The 23,016-nt window shown below is 45.5% G+C and overlaps 1 protein-coding gene across 2 annotated transcripts in view; it reads right to left on the reverse strand.

Annotated features, from left to right (window-relative positions):
• The window catches only part of LOC119165635 (glycine receptor subunit alpha-2-like), a 367,416-nt gene that overhangs the window by 197,749 nt on the left and 146,651 nt on the right, over positions 1–23,016 (reverse strand). The gene's annotated exons all lie outside the window — the stretch shown is intronic.

Below are 23,016 nucleotides of genomic sequence, written 5' to 3' on the forward strand. Positions count from 1 at the left end.
GGCTGATTTGAACATTGCACGCTCGGTAGTTACAGGAGCCGCCACGGGAGGCCGTGACTTGTTCATGCGCGCACGTGCGATCACGCTGAAAAGCCACGTATTCGAAGGCAAGGAAAAGAAAAAAAGTGTTCAAAGTAATGAGGCGCACGTGACGTACTCTCTTTCCCGTGCCATCTCTCCCTGCTTAGCTTCCAGTGCTTTTGTCGGGACGAGGAAAGATAGAGAATGGAACCGCACTGTGCGACAATTCTTTCAGCCCACTCGTAGTGGACTTATTCTAGATTTTTTGCGGTAGTGAATTGGTGAGGCAATGAACTGTTTTATTGATTCCATTCGATGGCTATTGCGAAACGTGTAGCAAGGCCCCTTTGAAGGCAACTTATACAGCTACTCTAGTTCAAGAGCTGGTGCTATCAATGACAGTGGGCAAACTTCGGTCAACCATTAAAGCGCGTATGTGAAAAGAAAATGGGGAAATCCTACTGCTTAGATAATTGGTCTACTTTACTACTGGGGGGGGGGGGGGCGTGTAGAGAAAGTGGGTAATGATTTAGAGTACTTGGTACTCTACTAGGGGAGAGCTTAGAGCCGCCCCCTAGTACTGGGAAGGATTCAACGGATTGCTGCCGTGTCAGACGTATCACCTCTCAACCGTCGTTGTTGTCGCATCCTTATGGGGACAAACCTGAGCACTTGTTCTGGTTTGGAAGCCGAATATATATAGGTAGAGTACGAAGGTAAAGCAAGTAACAAAATTGTGCGCCGGTTCACGAAGAATGATTTTCTGCGAAACGCGGAAATTTATACTTACTATGCGATACTGTACGAAGCTATGGTATTGTTTCTTTTATTTTCCATTTTGTTTTTTGCGTATTTTGCAATCTCCGTCTTGCTAGTTTTTTCGCTTCTTCGCCCCCACCTTTTTATTCCTTTTTTCTCTAGCTCTTTTTGTGTCTTTTTTTCTATCTTTCTCTGTAGAATCAATCTCTCCCCTTTAAAGGGCCACTCACCAGGTTTGACAATTTTGAGCTGACAAGTGCAATGCGTAGACGAGGCGTTCATGATCACGTCTGCCAAAATTTGCAACGCTACGCACCGCGGAAACGGGTCAAATTTCAAGATGAAAGCTGCTCGCCCTTCCCTATATCGGCGCACCCGTAGAAAATGAGGGCATGACGTGGGCGTAGGAATGGCCCTACGTACACAGCACTGCGGTCACGTTGGTCCTCTACGTAAACGACTCTGCTCTGACGTTGTCAACAGTATACCACGTGACATGGCAAAAATTATTTAACACAACTTGCGTAGTTTATGTATTTGCTGCTTTAAGAGATGAGTAAAACTTGAAATAAAAATTGAGACGCAATAAAAAAAATTGTGCACGTTTTTCTTACATTTTTTCCCGTGAAATGCTACGAGATGCGGGGCTAATGTGCCAGCGTTTCGCATGCGTTCGTGTCCCCGCGGTCAGCGCATTGAGCAGACGACCGCCGTGGAACGCTCCTACGTGTTCGCGCACTCATTGTGCTCATATACTCAACCACGTCTAAAAGCCAGCGTTTCCAAACAATCCCGCAGAAACAGGCAGAAGACCACGAAATAACGCTGGTCAACAAAGCAACGCCGCTCGCGTGCCCGGGGGCTGGGCTTGTTCGAGCACGTCATGCGAACGCCACCTCTTGGTCGGATGCCGAAGAGGGTGGCGAAGAGGTTTGGCTTGCGAAGGCTACGCGGAGGAGCGGCAAGGGTTTCGAGCTCGTCTCCTCTCCCCCTCGTTTCACGTCGCTTCGAAAAACCTGTTTTCTCCGCTCGTAATGAACCGATTCGAAAAATTTTTGTGGCAAAACGTTCCTCATCGAACACCCAACAGCTTCCCGAAGAGGTGGGAGCATGGATACGCTCCCAAGACTCAAACACACAACGAAGGCCATCCAGCGGCTTGAGGAGGCCCTGGCAAAGCAGACGAGAAAGGGAACCGACGCCCCGGACAACGGGAGCGGAGGAGCCCGAGTATCCAACGCCTAGCCAGAGCACAACGTCCTCAAGATCTAGGGCCTCGGACTATAGGACTATTAGCCATAGTCTTTAGATAGGGAATACCCGCGCCCTGCGCGGCCGGTGACTTCCCGCACACCGGATGCGCGAAAAATTTGTTATGGGGCCTAACTGAAATTTGGTATGGGGCCTGGTGAGTGGCCTTTGAAGATTTTTCCATCTTGTTCGTTTTTTTAAATATTTATCCTTACTCCCCCCTTTCTCTTTCTCTCGCTCTGTGTTATCGTTTTCTATCATCTCCTTGTTACTCGTAACGCTCACGTGTCTGTTCCTCAGCCCCACTTCTCTTCCGCACCCACTCGTGGTAGGTAGGTAATAACATTATTAAGGATGTAACGAAGAATCACTGGCACGGGTTAGGCCTCCAGAAGCCATCGTCCTATGAGCATCGTGCGATGTCCTCAGCGATAGCGCTGGCTTGCTAGACAGGCCAGATTTGGTCCACCGCACGTGGGCTGAGAAGAGCGGCTCGCCACCGCTCAGCTAATCGTCCTGATTTACACTCACTCTCGCACGAGTAGCGGCGGCGAACATCGCACTCGCACTTCCAAAGTATATGCGCCATGTCGGCTGGGTGATGGGTGGAGCGAGGAGTTAACAGGGTTGTTATGTCAAAGGTGAACAATTGGCTGACGTCTGCCTGGTTAGGATAGGAATCAGGCAGTTAGAAAGCTCCAACTAAAAGAGAAAGAAGCAGGTCTCGCTTCGAAACGTCGGGTTTCTGAATACAATTTTGGTTGAAGTTTCCTCATTGCGTCAAGGTTATTACGTGCACCGTCATTGTGGCTTTATAAACCGTTAGTCAGGACGCTCGCCTTCAGCTTGTTGGCACACATGTTTAAACCTGTCCTCAGCCCTAACATCCCCCTCTCCCAAAAAAAAAATGCCTGTCTCTGTCTTCCACTTTCAGTCTGTCTAGGTCGCTAGCCCATGGATAAGGTGCAATATTCGTGCGACTGTACGGCGCACATCTTATGGTAGCGAAACAGAATGGGAAGAAGGTGAAGATGAAACTAACTGGCTGTGCCGTTTCAGGATCATGACCATGTCATGTCTACGACACATGGAGAGTCTCGACATCCACTTGAGAAAAATAGCCCAGATTTTTACCACTCACTCCCCTCCCTGTTTCTCCCCGCCTTCCGCCGTATTTAGAATGAGTAAAACCCGAAAACAAACACAGCGACATACCCGTTGCGTTGTTGGGTGTTTCTGTATTTGTTTCTGTGCTCAATTGATATGTGATGTTTTATGTCCCAAAACCACCATATGATTATGAGAGGCGCTGTAGTGGAGGGCTCCGGAAATTTTGATCCCCTGGGGTTCTTTAACGTGCACCCAAATCTCAGCACACGGACCTACAACATTTCCGCCTCCATCAGAAACGCCGCCGTCACAGCCGGGATTTGATCCCGCGACCTGCGGGTCAGCATCCGAGTACCGTAGCCACTAGACCACCACGGCGGGGCTGTTTCTTTGCAAAATTGCATGCAAACAAGACCAAAGCTTATGTGAGAATGAACAATAATTATAATTATTAATAAAAATAATAGGTTATTGATTGATTGATTGATTGATTGATTGATTGATTGATTGATTGATTGATTGATTGATTGATTGATTGATTGATTGATTGATTGATTGATTGAGTTTAACGTGACGCCCTATTGCAGGGCTCCAGAAATTTTACCCACCTGTGGTTCTCTAACGAGCTACCAAATCTGAGCACACGGGCCTACAGTATTTTCACCTCCATCTAAAATGCAGCCACCGCAGGCGGGATTTGATCCCGCGACCTGAAGGTCAGCATCCGAGTACATTACCCCCTAGACCACCACGGCGGGGCAACTTGAAGAGAAGCAGAAAAAAAAAACGTAATCGATCCGTCTTTCTAAGAATCGGTGTAACACGAAAGTAAAACGTGTCTTCACACCGGTAGTTTAGAATTTATCATAAACTGTGTCGCCACAAGGGGTAGTGAATAAAGGATGCAGCACCAAACTTCAAAGCCACGCGAAGTAAAACAAGCAGCTTGAAATTCGTAGCGCACTACTCAAGCTGAAAGCACGCAAGAAATGAACACACAGAAGATGTGCGCGGACTAACAACTATTACAGCACCCTGTTCAAACAAAAAACAAGACGCAAGAAACGAACCACAAGTATGCACAGGACACGTGCGAACAAATGTCACAACTCTTACTACTTTGTGTGTGAGCAGCGTTCTCCTTACGTAAACGCGGCCACGGCAGCGAGCGAAGTGACCTTTTTGCTCTGTCGATTTACGAGTCTGATAACCGCGTGGGCAGGAGAGACCACGCTTCATGCAGGCAGCGTTCATGAAAACGCTAGAGGCGATGACGCATCTCGCTACTGATGACATAAACGCGCTTAGGTTGCGGAGCTCTGACAATGCATGGGGTTTATTGATAGCTTGTCGTTAGAAACCTTGACAATGTACGCTGCTTGTTTTAGTGGCTAGCACCGTGTTCTGCAGATTGAGAGGTTGCCGGTGCGACGCCTGGCGATAGAACCTTGCCTTCCCGTTTTTTTTTCTTCTCAATCTTTTTTTATTAATTCACAACGTCACATCCGTCACGGAAATACGTCAGCAGAGCCGTGGTGGACCCCGACATAAAATACTTCGCGCTAAAATTCCTCAAGAGGTGAAATCCCTGGTGAAAACGTTCCGAGAAATGAACTTTCCTTCGTCAGATTCGAAACTGGCACAGTTGCCGCCTTGGTGAAGGCAAGTTGACTTGACCAAATGTTCTCTGCAGCAACGCCCTCCCCCCCCCCCCCCCAATGATGTTTTAGCATGTGCGCAAGTAGGTCAAGTATACAAAGGCAGGACATCATGTCATACTCTTAGTTTGTTGGCATTTTTCATGCACCAGTAATTTACGGGGTTAAGGCGTCTGTACGCGCCATTTCTAAAACTATAGATACACGAGTCGAGCGTGTCGGTAGATAACTGCAAAATACTGCGGCGTGCTGTATCGCAGCGTGACGCAGATATATGTATGTGCGATAACTCTGAATAAAACCTGTTGGAGGTTGAGCGGTCAGTATTTTCTATCTTATTTTGTTAACGCCACGTGTCATTCCTTGCAGTGAAATATTTTGCAAAAAGGTCTTACGGGCTCAGCATATTGTATGTTACCAAAAAAAAAAAACATTTCGTGCAGCTTTTATGAATGTTTTTTTTACCTTTTTTTATTAGGCTTGCGTTGCTCTAAAGACTGCGATGACGTCGCAGTAAGTTCACAGAGTTGAGGAAAGTATGAAGTAAGCTTATTCTTTACTGCTTTAACTCCGTGTATATCGAATTTCTTCTTCTTTAGTTACGCCACATTGCTGAAGGCACGCGTTGTGAAACACAAAGCGAAAAATTGCCAGACGCCGGAGGTTGGTACCTCGAGGGAGACGTCGTCGGGTCTCCACTTCTGCCCGGAACGGGTGCTGACACACGAGCAACATCCTGACCCATACGGGCGGCACCAGAGCCGTCGGGGATCTAGTTACGTATACGAGATGGATTCGCAGAAAGCTGTTCTAGCCTTTGATTCGTGAATAGCCATAGCAAGACGGCCCATCGCTATTTAACACTGTATGAGTTACCATAGACATTACGAGAGAACCAACACTGGGGCGTTCTTCTCTTTGAGGTCTTTCTGATATCTCGGGGAAGTTTTCGCAACGCATTTAGAAAAGGCACAGATGGGGTCACAAGCTACTACGGATGATGCATGCACTCAGTACTGCAGCGTTCTTTTTAGCTTCTCGGTTTCTTGCTGGACAGATGAAATAGGTTTTTAAAAAACCTATTTCATTAGGTTTTTGAAAAAAACCTAATGAAAAAGAGATATGACCGCATGAGTCATACAAATGATGCTAATCTACTTATAGTTTCGGCTATTACACGCCTCTGAGCCGAGTACTCAGAAGAGCCTGTGGTCTGTTGCAATACGCCTTTCTGGCATAGGGTCTAGGACAAACTCATGTGGGACCTGCTTCAGAGAATACAGCGGAAAGCGAATACAGCACGCAACGAGGCAGACATGCTTTGCGCGCAAATTGCACTCGAGTGCTGAGGTTTAGATGAACGTTGCATTAATCTCAGATGGTATAAACAAATGTGAAGTCCCCCACTGAAGTACTACCATGGCAGAACGATACCATGGTTTTGGTACGTACGTCAAATCCCAGCAAATATTACTAAATCAGGTGAAACAAGGGAAGCAACATCAAAGAGAAGAAGAGTAGGGATGTTAAACTGTCTCGCTAAACTGGTGGGCTACCATTTACTGAATGGTGGGTAGAGGTATTAGTTGGTTAAAGGTAGTTAGGAGAAGACATGAAAACGCAAAATTGTGCAGAGTCGGCTAATTTCTACCGGGGCGAGAACCACTTGTGCACGTCTGTTAGTCTTTAAGAACGAACCGCTACAATAGCCTCCGGCCTGTCCTTATCGAATCCTTGTCGCCAGTGTTTGCTAGCCAACAGCTGTTACATAACGAAACCCATAGCCCCTGCACTAGCGGCACCTACCCATCCGGGGTCAAGTTGATGCCTGCTCCCGTTGAAATAAGAGAATTTGGGACCTATGGTTGGTCCCAACCTTTGAAAATATGCAAAGTCAACCCTCTACCATCACCGTGTCACCCACAGACAACTTGCGTAAAAATTCCATTTATTAGCACTTAGTCATTGCCGTGACGTGAAGCCCTTCTCGAGTGCTTGAGGTAGTTGAGTTGTCTTTGAAACACAGGTTTGTGCCCCTGGTTTTACGGTTCGAAACAAACGCCCCGGAAACATCGAGAATGGCTCTGACACTGCAGCTCCACCAATCATAATGTTTTACGCGAAAATGACTCATATTCAATTCTCTATAAGGGTGATTTTTACACTGACCGAGAAAGCGTTTTTACGCTTCTAGCGAAAACCAACTATCCCGGCTGACTTTTACAGGTAGAGAGCAGTCTCACTGTTGTTCTGTTTGTGAAGCTTCTTATTTTTCTCAGATAATATATACATTAATCAGCGGTTTTTACTCTTTTACTGCCGGCTGTGGCGAATTCGCGACATGCCAAAAAACTTCGAGCAAGCAAGTCACCAAATGCGTGCCACCTTTAACGCCAGCAGTCATGTACACTCTCGGGGAACGTAGCTCACAGCAGGGAAAATTTAGTGCCGCTTTGCGTAAGGCACTCAATGCCAGGCTCAATTATTTTGTAACTGATGGCAGAGAGCGTGAAGCACGCGCAACAGCTCTCACTTTTGCGTTCTCTTTCGCCTGGCTAACTCATGTTCTGTCTTCAAGAACTTTGTTTATTTCGGGTGTATGCACCCAAGACGGGCCCCACGGCACGTTACGTTACTCACATGTACAATATTTTGGAAGGTTCTCACTTCTGTGACATCAGGAAAACTTGAAACCTACCTAAAAATATGCTTGAAAGTTGCATTTTAGATAATTCACATACAGAATCAACTAAACGTTGTTTTTTTTTGAAAGCTTCAAAATGGAAACATTTCTATTTTGTTTGACGGTTTTATATTTTAGGCATATATTTATTGTGATCCCCGCTCTTTGCTGTGGTACCTTCGGTACCTGAAAGTGTCTTGAATGAGTGAATTATAGAGTTAAGAAATAACAGAATGAATGAATAAATAAATACATAGTTAGGCCACTGCCACCGGCTCCATGAGAAGACGAAACAGTACATTACATTCATTCAAACAGCTGCGCCGTGGTTGTGTAGTCATGTGTAATGGCTTAAGTACTAGGCTGCTGACCCGAAGGTCGCAGGATCGAATCCCGGCTGCGGCAGCTGCAGTTTCGAATGCTGTAGACCCGTGTGCTCAGATTTGGGTGCACGAGAGTCCCAGGTGGTCGAAATTTCCGGAGCCCTCTCCTACGGTGTCTCTCGTAATCATGTGGTGGTGTTGGAACGTTGAACTAAATACATCAGTCAAATCATGATTCATTCACACATAAGGGTATTTGAAATGGCGGTGCACATTTCTGCGCATCTTCCTTTATTTCGACCCCTTCGGGTTTCGTCGACGAAAACTGTTAGCAGGGCTCGGCACAGATCACGCTACGATGTTCGGGAAACGTGATCAATCGTTGGAGATTATGCGCGGTGCCCGAATAGTGAAGCTCATTCGAGAGCTTAAACGACCACCGGCGATAACGCTTGAAAGTTCGAAGACTGCTTTAAAAGACGACGCATTCCGTCGGTGCTCTGTTTTAAGATGATAGTCTTTCTTGCGGACCTTCGACGCAAAAACTTTGGTCTGTCTGTCTGTACATGGTCTGTTTGTCCACCGTTACCGCGAACCGGTTAGTCTAAACAGCACCAACCGATACCCCGAATAGCCGACCCCATACGCAGCGCTCACCAAAGTTGCCGAAAGATCAGCGTTCTTACGTGTACGATTGTCAATTAAAAAGCAATCATTGCGCATATCTGAGATACCATAACCACACTTCCATGTTTTGTACGGGTGCCTTTATACCAGAGAACGCACATACAAGTAATTCTAAGGACCGTAGCGTTAAACACGCTGCGCTGACAGTGCAACACGGGGCTCAAAAAGGCAAGTGCTTCTAACGCTTTGCTAAAGCGACATGGTGGTGGCACCTGCCCATCGCTTTGCGTTCTACACCTTATCGCCTTCGAGAATGCACGCATTTTTCTCCGCAGGCACGCAGGCCTTCCTTTTTTTTCGGAGATAACTGCCAGATGACGCTCGTGGCTAACGTGCCTGGATGCACTCGTCCGCCTCCGCTGCACGCTCGAGGCAACGCAGTGCCTCCGGAATACCATTGACAGCTTTTCTTGCGCAGAACATCAAATAAATGTTTTGTTCACTCTCTCCATACTCAAGACTATCGTCTTCCGACGACATTTGCAGATTACATGCAGATACGGGGCCGATTTTTTTTACCGCCGACTAGTTGTTCACCGCTATCAGTGTACAGAAATTTTGCTTGTACAGTACCTCGATTTATTATTTCACGGGCGCAAGTTCACCCAAATAAAGAGGTTTATTTTTAACACACCGATCACTGCCTTCGCCAACATCACGATCACATGACAATATGAATGAATCAATCAGTTTATTGCGTGTAAAATACATCAAATTGTTGGTTGTTATATACAGGTAGGCCCCAGAGCCCATTGAAGGGCAATTGCAAGGATCCGTTATATATTTTCAGTAATAAGCCCCCAGCAGTTCAAGTTTATTCATTCTCGTTTCGACAACAGCACAACACGTTTGGCCATTCTCAAGCACCGAGGAATCATGAAATACAGAGCTTAAGAGTAATAAAAATTGTGATTTTCCTTATGTTACGTCAATCTTTATGAAACAACGAGAGATACGCATTTCAAAGGCACATGTTGCTTGGAAACTAACATTGGCGTATGTAATAATGGTAGAGACAGCAGAAATTCAATTAAGAATAAATTAATATCTGCTGTTAATTAAGCAATGCTCTCGAAAGATTGAAATACACTGAACATTAGTAGTAAACATTGTATAGCAGAGGGAATTAACCATAGCAGTTAATTGGCCCATGGGGAGGAGTACTTTCAGGATTTTCTGAGCTGATTGTTATTGCAACAATATTAGGCACATAGTAATGGGACCAACCTAGGTAAAATTGCTCGAATTAACTACGAACGTTCGTGGGCGTCATGAAATGCGGTAGCTCATAATTGTCTCATGATTAGTTCCCCCTTGACGTGACTTGAAGCTCTTCAAGTGCTAATATATCATCTCCCACAAGCAGCGTTTCAATGAGAGCATGACAGCTCGCTTGCACTTCAAGAACTCCTACCTCAAATTAAAACAGAAACACTTTGAACAGCGGCCGTTCTGACTATCTTGGACCTACAAACGGCTTCGTATCACCCTTGTATCCCAGTGGTATACCTATGGCGGATGTTCCAGTTGCATTTATGTAATTTTCAATTGTGCCAAGAGCACGAAAGCGTAACAGGAAACTCGGCTGATTTTGTTGTTAAGGGTTAGACTGCTCGAAGTAAATCCTCTCCTCGATTGTTCTCCTCGTTATGCCTAACCGTACCGCTTTTGTGACATCCGTGTCCAAAACAGGGTTCAGGATGATTAACAATGCTAGAGCAGTGTGTCAGTCATCCGTGGCTCCAACAATTTTGACCCCGTAGTGTCTCGAGGTATCAGCCAAATTGTGTCAAAACTTGAGCTCGGTGTTCATAGAACTGGATACAGCCGAGGATTGCCTTAGAAAGAGAACTAAGTTATCAAGCTTTGTTTACGGATCTTGCCACGAGATTTCATTCACCCAGATTGGCGGACTCTTTCTGGGACTAACTTCAGTGACGCTGTATTGGTGTCCTACTTTGCTTTTTCAGGTTTATAGCACAAGTTTTAGTAAGCTTGGTTAAAGCAACGCGACATGCCGAGCTTCAATACAAAATCGGAAACCACAAGCGGCAAGATGAGGCAATTGCGGCACAGATTTGTGTTGAAATGTTTTTGAGGAAAAGCCAATTTAGTGAGTTTTTACACTCCATGCAAACTATACTTTCGAGGAATTCTCATCATGAAAGCACGTCTGACTTCGGTCGCGATCTACTCTAATGGTTTGAATAGTTATTCGGTTCAAAAGTTGTTCTGGCGATAATCTTCTGTCACTGATTTATTCAGCGATTTGTTAGTGGTAATCATTCTATTAATCTGATTCTGCATTCCAGGCTAGACTTCAAGCCTGTGGCAGGGCTACGACTTGTCAGAGTAATCCACTAAACTTCACTTCACGAACTCTGCCGGTAATGGAACACGCACTTGTGAAATATATGTAATCTGCCGTCATTAAAATTTAGGATAGGAAGATCGAGTTGGTTTACGAGGCTGCGCCTCAGCTGACATTTCTGTGCTTTTATTGCTATACGCTGTGAGTGTTTGCAAAGCAGATTAACTCGGCTGTCACTTTTGCGCGTCGTGAGGGAACAAGATGTTCATCTCTCATGTTTTTTTTTTTCGGTATAAAGCAGAAAATATCGAGTAAAGCTGTACAAACACCGTGGAATAAAACGTTAACTTCGTTGAGTGTTCACTGAAGTGATGGCCGGCCCTTTTTTGTGGTTGCAGATGTCCCTTCTCAGCTACAGACAGGAACCAGACGACACGTTCGTCTGATTGTGTTCTTCATTAATTATTTATCACTCTCTTACATGCTTCCGTAGCCTAGATAATTAGGTATACCTGCTGGTGGAACGTGATTTTCTTTGGGTGGTGAAATCACCGAAAGTTCTCACTCATATATTGCGCAAACCATCGCTACATGAAGTCTTGATAAATTAAACAAGAACAAATCATTGTTACGTTTACGTTTGACCGTGTAAACTTTTAGCGGATACCAAAACACCGTAATACCTGTCATCTTCACTGACAATATTTTTTCGCCTGACATTGGTGTAAGTAAAAAAAAGCAGAAGTAGCCCTGAATTTGTTGAGAAGTTACCCCTGCACATTCGTGTGGTGCGCGCGTGTGCGTGCGTGTGCAAAGGTCACATATCCTCTCAAAATGCACCTGTTCCTAACTTCAATGCATAATACTCATCCATTAACATAACAATATACCACACTCTTGCCATATAACACGGTAGCATTACCCACCTTCTTAACACGCACTTGTATGCTAAGCTCAAGTAAAACCATGAGACCTCTATCTCGCTATTGCCGAAACTCCTTCGTGACAAGCGTGCACAAAACATGGCTTCGGCTTGTGTAAGAACGAGTGTGGAGTCAATGACCACTAGTCGTTTTTTTTTTTTGTCATTCTTGGTCTGGCTAGTAACCGACGAAGGACTTGCACGGCTTTCCACGCAGGTGCTTGCTACAGCTATAACTATCCCGCATAGCTTATTGTCGCATAATGTGTTCAGACATTCACTGCTGGCTATAGAGAAGAACTGCTGGATGACAGCGGAGCACCCCTTCTAGCCGCGATAGACAAATCAACAAACAATTGCAACGGCAAAACAACGTGGCCGCCATGAATACAAGGACTAGCTACATACAAGGATACTTTGAATATAAGGATACTTTGGACTAGCTGTATGTTGTAGCTGCATTCCACTCGCGCGCGACGGAGCAAATACTGCGGGAGAAAAGTTATGCGAATATATCTATGTGTCACGTAGGATGCGTAAATCATACGCGCCGACCCAGGACGAGTTGTCGCTTTAAGGCCGTACCAGCGAGGTACGGCCTAGTCAGGGGGTTTAAGTCCTCCTTTTGCCTTACCTCGCGGGAAAATCCTGTATGTGTTATGCCCAAATAAAAAATAAAAATAAGATCAAAAAGTTTCTCCTCACGTTTCAGCCCCGTCAAAGGAATGGGCATCTCTACCTCTGACGTCCTTGCATTACAAAAGGGATGTTTCTAGGGCATCTTATTGTGTTTTGCACTGGTAAGAATACCGATAACAAGACAAGCGAAATGCGAGAATTCACCGAGAACCGAGTTCACGCTAAATATGCATCAATATGATGAAACCTAAGCATTTCACGTGCTATTAATTGATATTTGGGGTTTAACGTCCCAAAACCATCATATAATTATGAGAGACGCTGTAGTGGAGGGCTCCGGAAATTTGGACCGCCTTCGGTTCTTTACTGTGCACCCAAATTTCTTTTCACGTGCTATTAAACTTGAATATGAACAGAGGAAGTTAAGAGGTCACGAAGAAAAAAGCGGAGAATAGAATTACTACGTTATTTATTTATTCATTGGTACCCTCAAGGTTTACAAGAAGTATTTTAGCGGGACGGCTCAGTGCTCTACCATAGTTGAGTACGAAGTACTCGAAATCGTTAATTATTTTTTCTAAACGCATTGTAGAGGGGAGGGGATGAAGTAAATGAAAACAACATAAGTAATACATAGCAAAAAGAACTTATTGAAAAAAATGTTGCATCGAAAGAAAAAAATATGACGCTATGAAGTAGAGCACGCAAGGAAACAAACAATATAAGCTTATGCCTGAAGTAACAAAAAAACAGAACGCAAAAGTGCACTATGATGTCGCAATCACAGTTAATGCCCGTGCACACTGCAGCAAAATAATCGACTGATGCCCTTTCGAAACGCAGGTGCAAAAATAATGATATATGGAAAATCGAATTTATTGAATTACAAAAGAAAACATTAGTGGATAGTAACAAGGCAAGAAAAAACAATAAGTCAAGACCTGTACAGAAACAGGTGGTAAAGAAGCCATAACTTATAATTGGAGTGTGTTGTAAATATATTTGTGGGCATGATATAGCTTTATAGCTTGTTTGTTAATGCTTTGCGGAAACAGTCTGTATCTCGGATAGCGACTAGTGACGCAGGCAAGCGATTCCGCTCATGACGCGTTTTGGGCAAGAATGAATTGAGTAGGTGACTGTGCGCTGTGAAGGCACATGAACTTTGAAAGAGTGATCGTCACATAAGGAGATATAGGATGCCGGCGCGATGTATTAAGACATTGGCTCATTGTTATGATAACACATGCTATTAAAAAGGCAAAGACGGGATAACCTCCTACGAGAAGAAAGAAGGGGAATGTCAACTGTTTGTTTCATGTTAGCGACGCTAGCAGTTGGACGGTAGTAGTGAAGGGTGAAACGGGCTGCTCGATTTTGCCCATTTTCAATTACGTTCATCAAACTAGCAAGACCAGAATCCCATATCGAACATGCGTATTCAAGGTTAGATCTAACATAAGTAATGATTAGCTGTTGTTTTATTTTCAGGAGAGCTAAAGAAAAGTTTCGTTTTAAATAACCAAGCATGCGGTTAGCTTTCGATTTAATGTATTCTATGTGTCATTTCCATGAAAGATTGTTAGTAATATGCGCACCAAGATATTTATAGGATATCACTTGATCAAGTGAGGTATTATAAATAAATAAGTAGGGCATGCCGAATTATTACAAGAAATTTTTATTTTTTGCATTTAGACGTGTTAAAGTTCTATGCACAGAGCTTACATCATGCTGAAATGTTATTTGTCACGCCACCATGCCATGAAATTTTTTTGTCACGCCACCATGCCGTAATTGACTGCGCTCGCGCGCAGGTGGAATTTTCTGTGTTTTCTGATGCGCCATCTACCGACAATGAGCTCACTCACCTTGGCAAGCTTCTTGTTGCTTCCGACATAGATGTTCCCCCTCTTAGTGCCGTCGTTGTCCCCGTCAATCACACTGAATTGTCCGGCTCTACCGTTGTGTTCTCCCCATCTGACGTTTTCAGTCGCCGCCACGGTACGTCTCTGCCATACGCCGTTCTGCCGCCTCACCAAGATACTTCCGGAATTGTCGTTTGCAATCCTAGCTCATGCCCTCTCACCTTAAGAGCTCACGAAACACTGGGCTATGTTCTTCCTGTTGATGACAATGTTATTGGGCCTATTGAGTCCCACGACACTGGCCAGCAACTTCAACTGAACGCTGTTACTCCTCCTTTTACGCAGGATGACTACTCCTCAGATATCTTCGATCGTTCCATCGACAGCAAGCTTCCTCTGGATCAACGGAACCAGCTAATAACCCTTCTGCATGAATTCCGTGATTCATTTGACCTTCCTCAAAAGGCACTGAGTCAAACTAACACCGTCGCTCACACAATCTGCACTGGAACGCACCCTCCTTTGCGGCAACGCCCCTACCGAGTATCACCCAAGGAATGAAGTGTAATTGCAGAGCACGTGGACGATATGCTTCAGCGCGGTGTCATCAAACCATCTTCTAGCCCCTGGTCTTCACCTGTGGTGCTAGTGAAGAAAAAAGACGGTTCGATTAGATTTTGTGTCGACTACCGGCGACTGAACAAAATTACACGGAAAGATGTATACCCTCTTCCCCGCATCGACGACACTACCGATTGTTTACAAGGTGCCGAATTCTTTTCTTCGCTGGACTTACGTTCAGGTTACTGGCAGGTTCCGATGGCAGAGTGTGACTGTCCCAAAACAGTGTTCGTTACGCCGGATGGCCTATACGAATTCATGGTTATGCCATTCGGTCTGTGCAATGCACCTGCAACGTTTGAACGAATGATGGACAGCGTTTTACGCGGCCTTAAATGGCAGATATGCTTATGCTACCTTGATGATGTTATCGTATTTTCTCCTGATTTCCCTACACACGTCCACCGTCTGCGCACAATTCTTCAGTGCCTTACTGAGGCAAACCTCCAGCTTAACCTAAAGAAGTGCCGCTTCGGGGCTCGCCAACTTACTATACTTGGTCTCGTTGTGTCAAAGGATGGAATTTGCCCCGACCCGGACAAACTTCGAGCCGTAGCCAACTTTCCGAAGCCGACTTCACTCAAAGAACTTAGGAGCTTCATCGGCTTGTGCTCGTATTTTCGCCGTTTCATCCACAACTTTGCATCAATAATAGCCCCACTTACGCAACTACTGAATGGTCCAGCTAATCTTTCTAACTGGACCCCGGCATGTGACGAAGCCTTCCTTACACTGCGCCGCCTACTTACGTCGCCACCCATTCTACGCCATTACGATCCAAGTGCCCCCACTGAAGTGCACACAGACGCCAGTGGCGTTGGTCTGGGAGCCGTACTCGCGCAACGAAAGCCCGGTATTCCAGAGTACGTCGTCGCATATGCAAGCCGCGCACTCACGAAAGCGGAAATGAACTACTCCGTAACTGAAAAAGAATGCCTCGCAATCGTTTGGGCGTTGAGCAAGTTTCGTCCTTACTTGTACGGACAGAGTTTCGACGTTGTGACCGATCACCATGCACTTTGTTGGTTGGCGTCGCTAAAAGATCCTTCAGGTCGCCTTGGACGTTGGGCTCTTCGCCTACAAGAATTCGACATTCGTGTCGTCTACCGCTCAGGACGAAAACACTCTGATGCGGACGCCCTCTCACGATCACCAGTGAGATCCAGCGCAGACTTTCATTCGGACGCCAACTTTCCCATCGCTCCCATTTCCGTCTCAAGCATGTCGTCTGAACAGCGTAAAGACCCATGGATAAAATCTCTCCTCAACATTCTTTCCGACTCCTCATCGTCTGCGTACCCACGCGCTCTTCGCCGCCAAGCCACACATTTCGAGATACGGGATGCGCAACTATACCGCAGAAACTACCATGCGGATGGCCGTAAATGGCTCTTGGTTATACCACGCCACATGCGATCTGATATCTGTGCGTATTTTCATGCCGACACACAACATGCTCACGCTGATGTGTTAAAAACATATCACCGGATCCGCCAGCGTTACTACTGGCGTGGTATGTACACCTTTGTACAAAAATACATTCGGTCCTGTTCATTATGCCAACAACGAAAGACAGCGGCCCATTCACCCGGATTATTACAGCCTCTACCGTGTCCGGCGCGCCCTTTCGACCGCGTTTGAATCGATTTATATGGCCCCCTTCCATACACTGCCACTGGAAATCGATGGATCATTGTCGAGGTCGATCATCTGACGAGGTATGCTGAAACAGCTCCACTACCTACGGCTGGTGCACGTGACGTAGCCAATTTCGTCTTGCGACGCTTCGTACTGCGTCATGGGGCACCACGTGAACTGCTGAGTGATCGAGGGCGTGCCTTTTTATCCGAAGTTGTACAACAACTCCTTCAGGCATGCCGCACGGTGCACCGCACCTCTACAGCCTACCACCCGCAGACCAACGGTCTAACTGAGCGCTTCAACCGAACGCTAGGAGACATGCTCGCCATGTATGTCAATTCCGACCAATCGAACTGGGATGTTATTCTTCCATTTGTGACTTATGCGTACAACACCGCGACGCAGTCAACCACAGGCTTCTCGCCTTTCTTTCTTTTATATGGGCATGAGCCATGCTCCACCCTTGACACCATTTTGCCGTATCGTCCCGACGTCTCAGAGTTCAACCCTCTCTCTGAAATTGTGAACCACGCTGAAGAGTGTCGTCAGTTGGCCCGATCATTCACCTCGGACAAGCAAGCACTCGAAAAAGACCGCCACGACCGCGACCAGCAAGTCGAGACTTTTGCCGTGGGCTCGCTCGTCTGGCTCCGACTGCCCTTCCACTCCCCAGGTCTGTCGTCTAAGTTTGGCCCCAAGTTTCGCGGTCCTTATCGCTTGGTTGGACGTCGATCTCATGTAACATACGTGATCGAGCCGGTCGCGCCATCTACAGACAGGCGACGCCTTGGTCGTGAGACTGTCCACGTGAGTCCTCTCAAGCCCTATCACGACCCACTCCTACTTTCGTCACCTTGACTTGCCAGGATGGCTCGTCTTCGTCGCCGGGGCATTGTAGAGAGGAAGAAGATTGTGTGCCGCAGTGGGTCACGCCTTTAGCGAGAGGAGCCAAGCGCGAGCGTTTGCCCCGAGTGCTGTGATTCCCGAGTCCGTTGCTGCCACCCGCTTTCCGCATCAATAGACCTGCTGTGCAAGTACTACTTGTGCCAATAAACCCCGTTTCATTAACATCACTCTGGATTGTCTGAGTATCATTAGGACTTTCAATCTTGCGATATAAAACACAGTCATCGGTGAATAGACAAATGGTTCTTGTGATTTGGTTAGGAAGATCATTGATGTATATTAGAAACAAAATGGTGCTAGAACAGAGCCCTGAGGTACGCCTGAATCGACCGGTACTTCAGGAGAGTTATTAGCAATAATTCTGACAGATTGAGTTCAGTTGGAAACTCTAAAATCCGATTGAAACTCAGGGGATAAATTTTTAACTAGCTGAGTTTTAATAAAAATAAACGGTGAATGACTCGGTGAAAAGCCTTCGCCAAATCTAAAGTTATGCAGTGTACTGTAAAGCCGTCATTTATAAATGCGTTAAGATCATTGCAAAATGTTAGTACTAGCGTTTCGCATAAGAAATATTTACGGAAGCAATGCTGACTATATATGAAAATACTTATTTGATTCTAAAAAATGACTATATGGGAGAAAATTACGTGTTCAAATATTTTGAAAGGATTTGAAGTAAAGGAAATAGGTCTATAGTTATGAGGGTTGTGTGAGTCACCGGATTCATGAAGTGGAATCACCTTGCCCGTTTTCCAGTCTTTAGATAAAAAACTACTGTTCAGTAATTTCGTGAAAGTAAGGTCTAGTACAATGAAACTATGTTCGGCGGTAGCCTGGAAAAATTTGGACGTAACGCCATCAATACCGCACGAGGACGATCCCTTTAAATTGTTAATGATGGAGCGGATACCAGACGAGTCAAGTAAAATGGATTCCATTGAAACGTATCTAGGCGCAGTGAAATGTGGACAGATGCCAGGGTGAGTAGCACAAAATGAACGGGAAAAAGCAATGTTAAGTGTGGAGCGCACTGGCTGCTTGAAATTGTCTCACCTGATTCGTCAGTGGGAGTTTTAGTTAGATTATCCCGGTTTTTCACGACGTTCCAGAAGCGTTTTGGGTTGCTTTGGAGCAATGACGGAAGTGTTATATTATAAAAATTAAGCTTAGTGTACTTTAAAGCACTGGAGTATACTTTTGCCGCGGTGGTATAAACTGAACACTTATCAGCAGATGATGATTTTTTGCGGCTTGAAAGAGCCTATATTTGTTTTTTGTTAGGCAATTGGTTAAGGTGTCTTGTATACCATGGCGCGTTGGATGAATGGTAAACTTTCCTTACAGTGATATGCTTTTTTTAGATGCAGTGCTTCGTCTTTGAAACATGCCCATATTTCCTCGACCGTAGCACCATTGTAAGAAAGACGAAAGCTGTCGAGGAAGGAGGAATGTTCGGTGTTGATAGCGTCAAAGTTGGCCTTACTGCAATCCTTTATAAGTTTAAAGCGATTGCTCTTTTTAATCTTCGGTACAGAAATTGAAAAATGAAGTACGTCATGATCACTGAGCCCGGGCAAGTGAGTTATTTCTGATGCAATATCTGGTGATGAGGCGAGTATCAAATCTAATAGGCGTGACGTGCAGGAAGTAACACGAATAGAAATACTTACTAATTGTGAAAGATTGTAATTCAAACAAGTCGTTAGGAAATAACTAGTTTCAGCTGAAGCAGGCTCTGCAAACGGGCATGGATGAGATCATCGGACCGAAGGAAAATTAAAATCTCATAGAAGACAGCAATGCCGGAAGATAGTGCCGAAATATGACATAGGCAATCATGAAATTCTTTGCAGAAAGAGCCGTTGGAATTAGGCGGGTGATAGCAAATGCCAGAAACCATCTTTCGAAAACAAATCATCACGTAGCACCAGACCATTTCTAATCTACAAGGGGTTTTCAGAAGTTTACATTCAAAACATTCACAGCAATCAGGACCCCACCACCCCTTCTTTCGAAGCGATGAAATCAAAGTACAGTGAATGTTTTCTGGCAATAAAATAAACTGACTCATTATAGTTTGATTGGAAAGCCAGGTTTCAGATAAAAGAATTCTATCAGCATCCGTATCATTATTTTGAGCACTTAGATATTCTTTTTTTTTTCGGAATAAGGCTGCGAATGTTAGCATAAAGAATTGAAAGCACTGATAGTGATGATGAGCCACCACCCCTCGCACTCTCCTAGTTACTGTTAGAATAAGGACGACCTGGTCTGGTCGCCCTTGGGGTAGATGCAACGGCAACTGGCGGGGAAGGTGCCTCGCAGATGGTGTTGGCGCGAGCATCGTACATATATCATTTATTCTCTGCATATAGCCTTTTGCACCGCAATTTAATGGGCGTTTTCAAACCAATGCCCAACTCTGTGACCTTTTTACGAGCATGACGAGTTGATGCAGAGAAGTCTTCAGAAATGCCAATGCCACTACACCGTAAGGTAGATTTCTTAGCCAGTAGTAGCATTTTTTTTTTTTACTTTGAATTGGAAAATTTTGCAAAAAGCGGCCTATTTACACCTGCCAAGTATCTGCCTATTCGGTGTGCTCGTGCTATGTCTTCGGGGTGGTAAGTGAACATCCAACCTGACACGGGCCCTGGTGATAAGCTTTTAGTCGGACCGGTGCACTTTTTCGCCTGTCACGCCAGGTAAGCCTTAAAATAGCACATTATCACGTCGAAACCGGTCGTCAGGCGCGTCAAGCCGGGCGTAGCTCAACTGTCTCTTGTTCCACGTGAATTAGTGAGTGGCACATGAAAGATAGTTCTTGTTGTACATTTGGAAGATCGTTAACCCCCTTTTTTGCCGTTTATAGTCGTACCGTAATGTCAGCCACAGCAGTTGCAACCGTCTCATGGGAAACCTTAAGATCAGTCAATGCCTGTGACATACTCGACTGGTTGATCTCGATTCTAACGCAACACTCATTTGTCTCTTTAACCAACTGAATAATTTCCGTAAGGGTCTTGTCAGGCCCTGGGTTTTCCTCAATGTTACAACAAAGCATAAGCAGCAAAGAAGAAAAATGTTTAAGCAATACTTTTGGGCACGGAAGTACAATCGCAAATTGGTCATTAGTCTTCTAACTTTTGCAAGGCAGGAGAAAGGAATCACCAGCTGCATAACAAGAAAGATGTGCCGAAAGTATTTCATTCTGTCCGTGTATCCGTGCTGTCCGTGGATTCGATCTTTTAAAACCATCCGCTATCAGACGTGACGATGTCACTGACATTGTACTGCGTGGCTCATGGATAGGGCAAGCAGTGGCGCTGTTGAGAAGAGTATAGGTGCTGCGCTTTCACACACGCATGAATAATCGGTGGCGGCGCAGATGATATCCGCGTTCATTGATGTCGCTAGTTGTTCATACTGCCACGTCCCTTGCACAAGTTTCGTTATCATCCCGTTACACTGCACATAATTCTCAGTGCAAACCACTCAAGCACTGTTCGAGAAGCTTCGGAACTGCAGGATATAATTTGTCAATATTACGCCCACTTCGTGATCAATGCAGATTATTCTGGAGCCTACGTGGCCGCTAGCGAAAACACTGGAATATGCGATGACAAGTGTATAAATGGCGACAAGCTTCGCCGCTTGTCAGTTGATCGACGGCCGACGCTCAATTCACCGCTCTCAGTACAAGTCTGTTGCCCCGCCGCGGTGGTCTAGTGGCTAAGGTACTCGGCTGCTGACCCGCAGGGCGCGGGTACGAATCCCGGCTACGGCGGCTGCATTTCCGATGGAGGCGGAAATGTTGTAGGCCCGTGTGCTCAGATTTGGGTGCACAATAAAGTACCCCAGGTGGTCTAAATTTCCGGAGCCCTCCACTACGGCATCTCTCATAATCATATAGTGGTTTTGGGACGTTAAAACTCACCATATCAATCAATCATCAATCAGTACAAGTCTGCTACCATACTCCGACTTTCCGTTTACCGGGCACAGGTTCACCCAAATAAACAGTTTGATCTGACAATCCAGTCTCCTGCCTTCCACCACGTCATGGCCCCGTCACAATATGCGCCACGGAGGAAGGAAAGGTAGGAGAGGGCATGCCAGCCGGCGCGCTACGTGAAAAGTGTGGAGAAAATGACGTCATGGCGGCCATATTCACTGGGCACAATGGCGACGTTGCTATGGTTGCGTGTTGCGCAGTGGGGCTGGTCTTCATTGATTGATATGTGGGGTTTAACGTCCCAAAACCGCCATATAATTATGAGAGAAGCCGTAGTGGAGGGCTCCGGAAATTTCGACCACCTGGGGTTCATTAACGTGCACCCAGATCTGGCCACACGTGATGGGTGTGCACATAATAAGTACATGTGTTATACAAATGGAAGTTCGTTATTTCTTAGTACTTGTCAGCAATTCTGCTGTCTTGTAAAAAAAACGTTTTAACGCTTTTAAAGCGTGTGACTGTAAAACTCCAGTTGGCCACAGGCCCAGAAGTTTCTTCATGCTAAAGGGTCTGCGGTCTAATTTGGAGTGCTCCTTTTATTTCAAATGCTGATGACTTTTTACATGTAATGAATGTTTTTCATTTCTGTTTTATTCCGCAAAACGGGTATAATGCGATTGCGTGACGCTAGACTAAATCAGGCTGGGAAGCCTACACTCTCAGTCTAGTGCTTGATAATGAACGGCATATAAATGGCATGCTCCTGCGTACTGACTAATATCCTGTCTTTAGGTAGCCCGGCAATGAAAAAGACTCGTCACAGCCACGCGGCGTGGAAGTAACGCCTATGGCCGGTAAAATGTGGCGCAAGAAGGGGGAAAAAAGAAAAAAAAAGGGAGAGCCGCCGTCTCTGTCGCACCAGCCTGGCACCAGGAGCCGGCATCAACTTACGCAGAAACGTTCAGCGACGTGCGTCCCTGCGTTCGCCCGTGCGTCCGTCCCTCCATGCATCCATCCGTGCGTTCATTCGTGCCTCCGTCTGTCTGTCTGCCCGTCTATCCGTCCGTTCATCTAGTGAACACTCCTAGTACCGCCATCTCTCATCTTTTCATCATATATTCAGCATATAGAATTACCGCCATCTAGCGGACATTCCAAGACTAAACGAGAGGTGGCACTCGCGCATTTTCTCACGACCTGCGTTTCGTATATACTTCTTACCTTTCACTGCCTCTAGTTTAAGGCTATATACTAGTCTACTATATTCATGGCACTACGGCCCAACGCTCGCTAAATTTTGTTAAAACCAAAGAGGTTACGCCCAGCGAGTATAACATGACAACCCTTTCTGCTCAAGTAGTGCTCAAAGTGCTTCCTTGTGTGACTTGTTTTTTTTTAAGTAAGCATCTAATTCAAGGCAAATTTTATTGGAGATTAAATCACCAATACTCGTCTCTGTAAGTTATTTCATGAGAAACAACTATATTTTTATTTTATGATTAACGTGTGCGGGTTTCCTCCTCAATTCAAAAGACTGAGCGCATGCCGCTCCTCTAGTCCGGCCGTTGAGGTGGCTACCTTCTACTACGACTACACTACTACACACATCGTGGACGCACGACCCACGACGTAAGGAGCTTCGCCCCCACAAATGG

The sequence above is a fragment of the Rhipicephalus microplus genome, chromosome 9, assembly GCF_043290135.1.
Source record: "Rhipicephalus microplus isolate Deutch F79 chromosome 9, USDA_Rmic, whole genome shotgun sequence".
Classification (NCBI taxonomy): domain Eukaryota; kingdom Metazoa; phylum Arthropoda; class Arachnida; order Ixodida; family Ixodidae; genus Rhipicephalus; species Rhipicephalus microplus.